Source organism: Helicoverpa armigera, chromosome 7 (assembly GCF_030705265.1).
Source record: "Helicoverpa armigera isolate CAAS_96S chromosome 7, ASM3070526v1, whole genome shotgun sequence".
Taxonomy (NCBI): Eukaryota; Metazoa; Arthropoda; class Insecta; order Lepidoptera; family Noctuidae; genus Helicoverpa; species Helicoverpa armigera.
Genome location: NC_087126.1, coordinates 711,394 through 723,947, shown reverse-complemented (window position 1 = coordinate 723,947; position 12,554 = coordinate 711,394). Strand labels below are relative to the sequence as shown.

General features: G+C 34.3%; 1 long non-coding RNA gene across 1 annotated transcript in view; it reads right to left on the bottom strand.

Moving 5' to 3' along the window:
• Window positions 1-740: 740 nt before the first annotated feature.
• The window catches only part of LOC135117115 (uncharacterized), a 67,597-nt gene continuing 55,783 nt past the window's right edge, over window positions 741-12,554 (bottom strand). The window contains exon 3 of the long non-coding RNA XR_010276654.1: window positions 741-783. This is a non-coding gene — a long non-coding RNA (uncharacterized LOC135117115). The remainder of the gene's footprint in view (window positions 784-12,554) is intronic.

Below are 12,554 nucleotides of genomic sequence, written 5' to 3'. Positions count from 1 at the left end.
CAGGAGCATCTAAGAAAACTGAAAGTGACTTTGTTTGGTCACTGAATCTAACCTATATTTGGCATATAAAATAGTAAAGTAAGAACCAAATGACGGTTCGGTATATTGCGTCGAATTTTTTTGGGAATAATTTTTTTGGCTGTTGAAAATGCACAATGGTCATTGGGCTACATACTCATACCTATGCTCGAAAGTTAGTTGGAATCCATTTAGTCTCATTCCTACTATACCTATCTAAACCCGGCTTTTGTAATTACGTATCCGCATAATAGGTTAACAATTAATTGATGTGGTAACACGCTTGATTACTGCTAATCCTCTTGTCTTTTGACTTCGCTCGGTGACGCATATCTAATGTCTTTTGTTTTCTAGAACAATGAGCCTTAGCGTTATCTCCCCTTTGAGCTATATGACTTATCTTGGTAGCATAGATTAGATTAACATATTGACCGGTCAAGCAAGACTTAAGTATTTATTTAGTAGGTATGACTTATACAAACAAAATTAAACTTTTATGAAAATCACGAGACAAGTAAGTATTAGAACCAAACACATATGAAAAACTCATTTTTTATGTTTTCCGGGTTTTCTATAGGTCCATAGGTACTTAGTAGTAATGTTTTTCAAGGTCAGTCACAGCGAAGATTTTATTTTTCCTTGATTTTGAAAAAAACACACACACTCGTATTCCGTATTTCTACACAAAACATTATCGCATGCTAATAAATAATTATTGTAACTCACAGAGTATTAGTTTTCCTAGATGATTTCTCGGAAGGTTATCTGAAAGAAAAAACAAGAAAAATTATTATTCATAAGGCATATCGTATTTCCATAGTGCATTTAAATCGCTGAATGCAACTGTATAAAGAGAGCCGTTGAACCGTGACAATGCTTACATAAATATTCATAAACTGAGTCTGCCAAACGCAATCAAAATCGGTCGTTTAGTTAAAAAACGTTGCGAACGAAAATTCCCAAAGAGAATTTTAAATGGGTAGTGTAATAGCTGGACGGTTTTTGTGGGTGCAGTAACCGATAAAATAGTTTACTTTTAGTAAAGCACCTAGGTGTTTTGCCTCTAGAGACAGAATAAGGAATACTGCTGGTGAAAATATCTGAACACTTTCCTCGCCAATTGGCCAGGTGTGATTCTGAAAGGGATAGACTGAAAAGTCTGGGGGAGACCTTTGCCCAGCAGTAGGACAGCATTGGCTAACAAAAATAGGTAAAACACGTTACTGTGTTGACATATGATATTTAGATTTTCCGTTACTAATAAACTAGACTTTAAACGTATTAAAATGAGTGTGTGTAAGCTGTTCTAATTGATTGTTGCACAAAAGTAACACGGCAATTGTGATATTTATTTAGCCACATAAACTCTTAGTTAATTACCCTAAAGAAATATATTTTAAAAGTTAGAGATAACTAGATATTTACAAATTCTAAAATGCTAATATCTAATCACAATTTTAAATAAATACACAGCATGGATGGAAGCTGATCTCCCTGAAGGGTTCGGCCTAAATGAATAATTGGTTACCGGTCGGCGTAGAGACTACCAATTTATTCATCCTTAGGGCAGAGGTGAGTTATGGTAATATATCTAAACTACACCCACATTTCATCAGTTATGGTTAATACGTTATCGTTATATTGATCTTATAGGTGTAGGTGTCTTGAAGGTGCTTAATTTTGCCCAATAGCCATAAAATTCTCTTACGTTTTTGCATGGTCTACGTTATGCTGACCTACCTAGTTGTAATCGATCAAATTCTTCAAAATATTAACCTACTTATATCTAAACGTATAAACTTTTTGAATGTACAAGCTGTTATTTTCGCCTTCATCTACTTTACTTGTAGTAGAGATTTGCAAAGCTCTCTACTAGATGTGAGGAGAATGGAAACATTTGTCATGAAATACTGGGCTTATGATACTCATGTAAAGGTCCGATTGCCAAAACCATACACAAACATGCACTCACTTATAAATTCCATATAAACTGACCGAGTATTTAAATTAGAATCGACCAAAGCACTCTTAAACCACAACTTTCCCTAACCAAATTCTACCTTACCAAACATAGTGGATTGCATACCTCAAAACAAGACCCTTATCAAATCCAGATGTTAGATCGACTAAGCTCGCAGCAAACCAATCTATTCCACGTTTAAAATCCTTTGGCCTGACAACCATAGGAACCAATGGGCTGGAAAATAGGGTTCCCAAACTAATTGATATGTACCCATTTGGTGTTTTCCAAAAGTCGATTGCGGTTTTCGGATTTGCAGAAATATTCGTTCGTTCGTTTCGGATTCCGTTTGAGCTGGTAGGTTTTGAAGTTTAGCTTTTAGTGGCGGGATTGTGCTAGTTTTCACGTGATTTTTTCGTTAACTTTTTCGAATAGTATCGCTTAGGGAAATGGTTTAAAAATTGCAAGGCCTCTATAAGATGCATTTTAAATATTTTTCTTGGAAAAAATTAGTAGTACCCTTGAATCATTATAAAAGGTATAAGCAAAGGTAAAGGTATTAAGATTAATATAAGAATTGAGCTCACTAATAATTCCACCAATAAGTTCTTCTTTAAGATCTTCTCCATCTCCTTCTCTTCAAAATCATCATTAGTTAGCATTTAATATGAACGAAATTAGTATAACATATTACATAATGACAGAGCCCTCACATAAAAAATCAATCACCCCCAACAAAACAAGTACCAAAAACCAATACCTTTAGTTTATCAACAACAAAAATAAACTATAGCAAATACGGCCAAGTTTGCCCGTTTACGGAAATCCTAGATAAGTGTGCCTTAATGCTTGATGGAGCTAGCTATATCCCGCCTCCCGTGTTTACTCGGCTTGTTTGTAAATCGTTAGTTGTGCACGTAAAAACGGGTAAACGTGTTTCTTTTTCTTTGGAACGCTCGTTACCAAAAATGGTTGGAAAATGTACGAATGTAGGGTTGCTGTTTTGTCTCTTTTTGATTGCTGTGTAGTTTGGAGGCTGGTGGTTATGTTTCTAGGTATCTTATTCATTTTAAAACTGTTTTCTAGACTAAAATTATATAGAGAGCTTAGATTTTTGTTTGTTTATCCCTAAAGTTTCCTTTCAGTGTTGAAAGCTACACTGTTCCCGAGTGGACCAGCTATAATATTTAATCCGGATACGAGAAGAACTTTCAACGGGACATGGTAAAACCGTTAAGATAAATTGAAGCTTTGAAATTTTAAGTTACCAATTATAGAAAAATGCTGATCCATACCTACATAACCCAGTATAGTTCATGTTACTAGAACATTCGTACTATACCTACGCTCTCAAGGAGATGAAAGGTTTGATCTAATCGTTGACTCGCACCGTTGATTTTCTGTAACTACTCGTATCTACTGTTTGTAGGAGCTAGGTCTTAGCCAGTTATTTGTATTTGTAAGCACACATCACGTTGTCGGTAAGAGCTGTTGATATAAGGACGCAATTAAGATTTTCACAAGTATATTTTAGCACACTGCTAAGTATAGTCGGCCGATAGTTTGATCAAGATAAAAATGCTTGGAAACATGCTGGTCCTGCTCCATAGGACGCACTGACAGTATCAAATTATTGCGAATTTAAAATTACACCCGCTAGTAAGATTGTGTTATTCTTTTGATTGTTTGTTTGTAACTTTGTACAAAAATATAAACTGTTTTGTAAATGTGAACACCATGTAGCATTTTAACCTTTTTTTATTATTATTTATTCTCATATTCTTTGTCTATTGTGATTCTACATGATCTTCGCATGTTATTATAGTATGTATCAATACATACAAACTGTAATACCTATCCCACCCAAAACAAAAATGTGAAAGGCTGCCAAGTTCGATAATATGGGAATGCTTCGCCTATAAAAGAAGTGAGATCTGAATAAGTACCAAGTTCTATACACATACCTCAGTTAAAAATAGTTTCTTTTTGATGATGTTTCTTGGCAAGTTTTCACACACCTTGTTATAAACATACTAAACGCAATGAATCAAGTATTTAATTTTCTATTAAAACTTGCCAAGTAACATCATTAAAAAGTAACTATTTTTAACTGAGGTATGTGTATAGAACTTGGTACTTATTCAGATCTCACTTCTTTATAGGCGAAGCATTCCCATATTATCGAACTTGGCAGCCTTTCACATTTTGTTTTGGGTGGGATTTCATTTATTTTGTAAGGTTATTTATTTAATTTTTTTCTTATCATTAAGTTACTTAAGGAAATGTCTCATTTATACTATCTTTCAGATTTTTGAATATGCACTATGCTTCTTACAAAGAAATTAACTAGATTAAGTAAATGGACTAGATTTACCAACTGACTGACATGACATGTTATCATATATATTATGTTCGTGGATCAACATTCGTTATTTTCGAAAGTGACTCACACTTGGCCGTTTTCAGATTTTTACTTTACTTTGACCAAATACAAACCTTTGTAACGAATTTCAGATCGGTACGACCATTCGAAGATATATTATATAAACACAGATGAATTTAGTTCGTTTTAGTTCCTTAGGGGTATAAAACACCTTCATTATTTTGAAACCGACTCACACTTGGCCATTTTCAGATTTTTCCCTTTACTTTGACGTAAAGACCTACCTCCATGCCAAATTTCAAGTCAATACGACCATTGGAAGTGGTCTAGGTTTTTGATGAGTGAGTCAGTCAGTGAGTGTATAGTAAAAATAGCGATTTTCTGACGTCAATATCTCAAGACCTACAATAGGTATATTAATGAAATTTTGTATTTTAGATAAGTGAGGGGGTCTCAACAGATACTAGAAATTTGATATGCGTAAATAAAATAGATTTTGAGTTATAGGGGGGTCGAATTTGGCCCGAAATGGTTCGTGTAATATTACCCACGGCCGGTGTGTCGCTTTTTTGCTCGAACTTGGCGGACACACTGCCGTGTGTCTAGATTATTTTTAAAAAGAGTAACCATGGAGTTTCTTGCCCGTTCTTCTCCATAGGAAGCTACTTTTGGAATGGGCAACTAGAATCAACTTTATTTATATTTTTTGACGTTCATAAGTGCTTGTGAAAGCCTAAGTGAAAAAATAAATGATTTGACTTTTGATCAAGCTCATAAATCAGTATGGAGATGAATGGAAGTGCTCACGTTACTGCCATATCCAGCTGGTATTAAATCGACAGAAAAGTTTGATTGAATTCAGAACTGAAATAAATTGTCGGGCTAACCATTGGCCTACAATAAAAACTCATTATTGCAGTGTTCCTAACTGAACCTCATAGAAGCTAAAATAGGTATTCAAAAATACACATTGAGTTGCGAATATCATCTGTGTTAACACACGCGAACCTATTAAAAAAGAATAGTTTAAAAAACTAAAAAAACACTCTAGTCATGTATTGTCATCAAAACTCAGAGCGTGTGCAAACATCCTAATTGAAGATCGGGAAGTTGGTCAAATTAAGCTTCCATGACTTTCTTATATACACACATAGATACAAGATAAGCTAATACATGCGTATTAAAAACATTTGTGTCCATTTCTTCACAACAAAGTACTAAAATATACAGAATATATACTCGTATGTTTCCCTGTACTTCCTCAGGAACGAGGAAGCTAGATAAGTGTGCTACATCGAGACATTTACACATCCGCGCACACATGTGTTACTAATGTGCTTAATGGGAAATGGGTCAAACGGGCTACTGTATCAGTAAATGGTAGAATACTTTAGCTTAGTAATGTTATAAATGCGAAATTAATTTTGTCTGAAAACGAAATTAAAGCCAGTAGATTCTGTGACGAATTTGAAATAGATAGTTACTTATTTATATAGCCGACCAAAATACAGTAAATATCTAAGTATACATAATAATTAAGCATCTACATAACATTATGTTAGGTTTATAGCCGCATATAAACCTAGGTGTAGTCGCACTTTGGGCTTTACCCGTTATAGATATACCTACCTTTATAAGAATATCAATAGTACCTACATTATTTCCTTCATATTTCAATCACTGCTGAATAAAATATAATTCAAAACTAACGGAAAAGGGAAAAAGCTAATAGGTGCCCTCGAACATTTACACGTGAATGCACACAAAACGACCCAGCTCCCAATACCCAGTATTTTCATTATTCAGTGCTTGTATGCAAAATGAAGTTATTCCATCGGGAAGCTAGGACCAACTAGGTTTCCTAGGAATCTATTATAATACTGTGAAGGCTTAAATTCTCTTACGTGTATGAATAAATCTTTAAGTAATTCCTGGATATTGTCTTTCCAAGAAATACTATTTAAGTGTATCATATTTTTATAGCATGTATTTTCTACGGATCAAAAGATTTGGTACTGAAAGAGTATCCAATATCCATGTTTTTCTAAATTAATACACTAGAATTCATATTATATTGACATTCAATATCATATTATGCCTAGTCCTTTTCCAACGATTCTGGAGTCAGAGCGAATGAAGCTGAGTACCTACCAGTGTTCAACAAGCCTTCTATGAAATAAAAGATCTGATTCAGGGCTACTTCTAAATATTTTGAAAAATTGTATGAAAAACAAAACATGCTGCACCGACCCCAAATAAAATAAAGACAAGGAGACGATGATTGATGACATTCATGATGCCATAGAATAAACAAACACATAGATAGATATTACATACTTTTTATTTTAAAAGATAATGTAGATTTATATATTTACGAGCGCAAAAATAATGAAGTTTGACACGAGCCATCACGGAACTTCGGAACATCGGAAAATAGGAATCAATTATAATTAATTTAAACGCACGGGACGTTTCCCAGAATACCTGATTTAAATTTTGATGAGAATTCGGCGAATGTTGTTCAAAATCGTGTGTTAATTAGATTGCAGGAATTGCTGACTTTCCGTCCGTGATGCTTTGAACAACGCCCTTGTTTGGACGTATATTATTACATTTTGTAAACACTGTATGGATAATAATGATTAGTCATTTTGATGTTAGGAGCAACTAGTAGTTTGTTGTTAACATAATGTTTGGGGCATCCTAAAGGTTAGTAAAGATATTTAGTGTTAATTCCGCAATACAATAAATCGAGGTTCGGCTGCAGGATCTACTCTCATGTATATATTTGCACATGCAGCAAAGGTAAACATGCATAATTATGCATAATAGATACAGAATGCTACGGAACCGAACCTATACTCGACACATATTTTGCCCCTCCACAAAGCATCCACAGATTGACGCGTCGAACACACTGATACCGACCCCGAATAATCGCAGTTTATTATGCCACCTGATAAAATCTAAAATCAGTTACACACATAGTTCCCAATTCCTGAAACTACTGACACTAAAACACATACAAAAGTAATAGATATACTCACGAATCCACGAACAAGGTAACACGAGCTATCCATAAATATTGGTTTGCAAGCAATCTGTTAGTAGCGACTAAACAAATGGCGTGCTACGCAATAAAAACGGCATTACATTGATATATCGCGTTGTTTGCTATCGAGGAAGTGAATTAAATGTGTTTTAGTACTATTTTTGTATCTGTGCGTAAGCTATTGTTGTCCTTAATGGGATTTTATTTTGGTATATATAGATTAAGGACCTATTATTGGGAAAAGTAGCGTCCTTCTCTATGGTGAAACGTAAAGGACATTTTTGTCATGTCGTAGGAAGCAAACCACTATACAACTGTTCATAATGGTATAATGATAGCCAAAACTGAACCTGTTTCAACGCATAGGTATGGCCAAAACTGCCAAATTGCCTATATAGAATCAGGAAGTACCTAGTTCCCATGGCAAACTGGTGAAACCGAAGAGCAGAGATTGTTAATTACAAGATTGCGGTCATTTAACAAAGTAAACATTATAAATATCTAAGTAGAAATCACGGCCCAAATTCAGAGGAAACTCGACCGATCCATAAATATTGGTTTGCCACCCATTTGTTCGCAGTAGCCGGAGCAAATGGCCGAATGGGCAATAGGCTATAACTACACTATTACTTTGATGTAAAACCTACTTTAGGTATATTTGTTAAGAAAAGTGATACAAATACATTAGGGTTTTTATTATTGATCACGTATTAGGTAACTTTTGAGGAAAATAAGATACCGCTTTTGGCGAATTTTCTAATGGTTTATCTGTTTTTATGAGGTTCTAACCCACTTCATTTTATGGTAGATGGTCTCGATACCTATATTTACAGATACAAAAAAGGTATCTCTCTCATAATCACTATACGATCCAAATTCTTTATTTTCTTATTAGACCAACTATGTGTGCCTCTTCCAGAGGTATATTTTTTCTATATGTAAACAGTAACAAAACCCTGAGGATCGGAATAATAACATTGCAGTTAAATAATTCTATCTTCTGACGCTTATTGTATGACGGCTGTACAAATATGATACACTTATCTTCAGTCTTCAACAAACTTAAGCCGCGAACAGACTATATAGACATTCCAAAGTACGCCTACACACATTTTGAATCCTAAAGCGAGAATCGGTTGCGTGCTATAATTTTACACATTGTCTATACTAAATACTTATGTATCATTCTCCGTGTACTCGTAACTAAGTTCTCGTATTGAGAACCCTAAGTCTGTGAACGCCTAGCTTTATAATTATACATGCCCACATACATAAATGTTCTACCATCTCGTACAGTCTTCTCGTCCATATTGTCATGACATGTGACGTCACGAATTCCTCTTGACACGGGTCCGCGATAATTGCACGCATCATGCCCACTAATTCCAACGCCATTTTGAATTTTGACAAATATTATAATAGATGTTTAAGTGGTTGTCTCTTGTTATTATATTCGTCCTTACACATTCCTTACTATGAATAATGCGAAAGAAACTTTATCCGTCTGTATTTCATAACAAAACTGCAGAACTGACGTAATCAAAAAACACGCAGATAGTCCTGAGAAAGGGCAAAGGCTACATTTTACCCTGTCGCTGAAATTAATTCTTTCGTAACGTTTCAGAAGCGTGGGGAAGAGCCAGTTCTTAAATAAAAACAGCAAACTAACGAAACCAAAACCAAATTCCAAAATCAGCTATAGTAGGAAATAACACACAAACATGTTGAGCCCACAAATGGTGAATACATCAATAATTCTTCATCTCCACTAAAAAGGCAGAGGTTCAAATCAATTTCCCGCTTATATCCGTCGCCATCTTTGTGGGCGCTTCAACGTTAATTTTATATCAAACACAGAATGTAATGGTTTTTAAAAGATGGGAAATGTGATCAAAACGTCTTTTGAAGTCATAAGATTAGGAACTTGTGTGTTTTTGTTATTATAACCCGTGCCTTGCTTTTTTGCGGTTCGCTAAAATGTGGGGTTTCCATTTTCAAGTTCAGCGTTGTTTTTGTTTGTCCCTATGCAATCTTATAAATCACAGCATCATGTTATTTTCTATGGTGATATTTGATTTAGTTTTCCACAAAACAATTGTTATAAGCTTTGAATTGTAAAATATTGAAAGTTCATTCTCTCTCTCCACAAGAAGAGGCTTGTGCCTATCGGAACGACTAAAAGGCTGGCTGATGATGGTAATTAAACAAAAGCTAGCTATAGAACTATTTACCTAGTCAAAGCTTAAATATTTCAAGGTCATATCAAAAGCAAAACCTACAAAGGTCATATAAAATAAATCCTCCAAAGAATAAGCTTTATATCCGTTCGCTGTTTTCTCATCCATATTATCCAAGGCAGAAGATTCGCTGGTAGCTGTAATCGCTTCAACGCATCGACACAGTCGGCCCGTTCTGCCAGTTATCCGGGCGTTAAGGCTTCAAGTGTTAACGTGCTTCAGAGACTACAGTTCTAGGAAACACTGATGTAGTTTGTGTAGGTGTTCATGAAGTAGGAGAATTTATGTGGTATTTATTAGTTCGGGAAACAAAGACTTGGGGGTAAAATTGGCTTATTTAATTGCAATGTTATATTTAGAAAATCTTTAAGTAGTTCTTTTGTACAAGTGAATAAAGATCTCCCTACTAGAATGATTATTGGACGACTGGCTATAAACAGGGTAACTGGGCTAAGGAGGTCATATCGGGTTCTTGTAAAACACTGGTACTCAGCTGCATCTGGTTAGACTCAAAGCCCAACATAGGAAAAAGCTAGGCAGATGACGATGGACTAATCACTATAAAGCGTTAAGTTCATTTTCAAGACATTCAACTAGGTTTACGGCCTTAAAAAGCCTAAAAATTTTTTAGAAATCCTCATTCATTGGCTTGGTTCCATTCAATAAAAAATACAATAGGTATTCATTGTCTGCAATAGTTCGACGAAAATCCCCAGCCCACTAAGGTCAACTTATGCAGCCCTTAAATTCTTCTAAAGCGTTCAAGCGCATGTGAAGTGCTATTTAACTAGAATTCTAAGTATTTGCACGAACCAAGCATTCACTTAAGAATCAAGAGGCATAAAGTGGGGTCAGTTTCAAGTTCTCTCATTCAAGGTCATTAAAAACTAAAATGTCTACACTAAGTGCTAATAACTCTTGCAAACGTAACTTAGTTAAGTCAATATAAATAACTCAATAGAAAGTACGGATTAAATAAACGAATCACGTTGCCGCGTTCACATCAATCTCTTCATAATGTGCCAATTATTTTAAAATACCTGAACAAACCCAAGATAAAATTGTTAAATATTCATTATTCGAACCTTTTTATTTTAGATAACTGAGTCAAACGTTTTGCAGATCATTCTAGCGTAAATTACTCGTCTAGATTCAAACCTTTTCACTTGACTTATCGCAATAACTTAAAATCACACTTGTCTGCATTTATTCAATTCAGTGCAATCAAACGTGATATGGAATTTTAAGTAGGTTCAAGGTCAATTCAAAAGGTCAAGGTCACGAAATATTAACATTGTTATGGAAAAAATTGAAGGTACTTTTTCTATTAGCATTTCCCTGGAGAAACATTAGACGTTCCTAGTTAAGTGATTGGGTGGTTACTATGAAGATTAGAATAGGATGAGATTGATATTCTGAATAATAAGCCATTGAGTTGAGGAATAGAAAGTGGTATTGGCAATTAAAAATTAAAAAGATTTTTTTAAACTAATATAGTTGTGTTAATTTCTTTTGAAAGTGAGAACAGGTACAAGATCATTAATTAGGTACTTCTACACCATATTTACAAAACATACGTACGTTACGTACTTACGTAGATGCATATGCACCTGTGGCCATTCACTAACTTTAAAAGTATCCATTACTTAAAATTACCTATTTACTAAATAAGCTCTTAGAAGCCTCAATGTGCTCAAATTGGCTAAATTATAATAAACTACGTTTTCTAAACAGCTGAGACTTGCTGAAGTAATGTTCTACTGAAGTAATATGTTTCAGATTGTCTAGAAACTACACCTGAGAACCAATCAATATTACTTTATAAGGCTTATAAACCTAACAAGCGCATTATGTAATAAACAATTTATCATTATTTAATATTAAACAAAATGCAAAAAAAAATCCCTGTGAAAAATTAAATCAAATAGGTAGCTAAACTGTCTATAATATTTTACTCTTTGCTATCATATTACATCTACATATAATAATATTTCAGCTCATGCTATCATGTCACATAGATAACATACCGAGGCCTAAATAAATAAACATAACTGTCACATAACATATTCCAAGTTCCGACATTCTCAAACAATAATAAGTTACCATCGATACCCAAACTACCGTAAACCATAAACCTACAATAACTTAACTACTTCATAAGAACCCAAATTGCTCAAAATTAGTTCACGACCTACTTCCAAAACCAAATAAACTAAAGCAAACAGTCTATGATCACGCAATCAAAAAAAATATACCTGAATATCGATAAAAGCAATGTCGTAAGCACTTCCCTTTATTTATTTATAAGGTTCACCCATAGCATCCTAAAATCAAAAACTACGTAACTGATCATCATGAAACTTTGTACACATATTATTGGTGGTATAAGAATGAAGATAGGATACTTTTTATCAACACACCACGCGGGTGAAGCTACGCGCGGAAGCTAGTACACAATAAAATCTTAGGTTCTATTCTAGTGCATATGCTTATTAAGGGTAAACACAATATTAATATTAAAAACGACAGATTAGCTAGATATACACATATGTATTTGTATATACAGTACATAAAATCAAGAAAAAGTCAAATGAACTGAAAACCAAATGATAATATTAATAATAGAAAACACTTATGTTTAGTGAAGTTATGCTAGTTTGAAGAAAGGCCAAGATTCTTCTTTAATTAAATTCATTTTATTCTTATTCTTGATGGAAAAGAATATATTTCCTTAACAGAGATAGTGTGGGGCACTGCGTATCGACTTCTAACGATCGATATAATACTGCTATTACCGCGTGCTATTAGTCCGAAAATAAATGTCCGCGGTTGAATAACTAGTGGCCTGAGCGAGGAATGAACTGTGTTTTGTTGTATGAAGTCATTTGTTTGTTCTTTTGGATA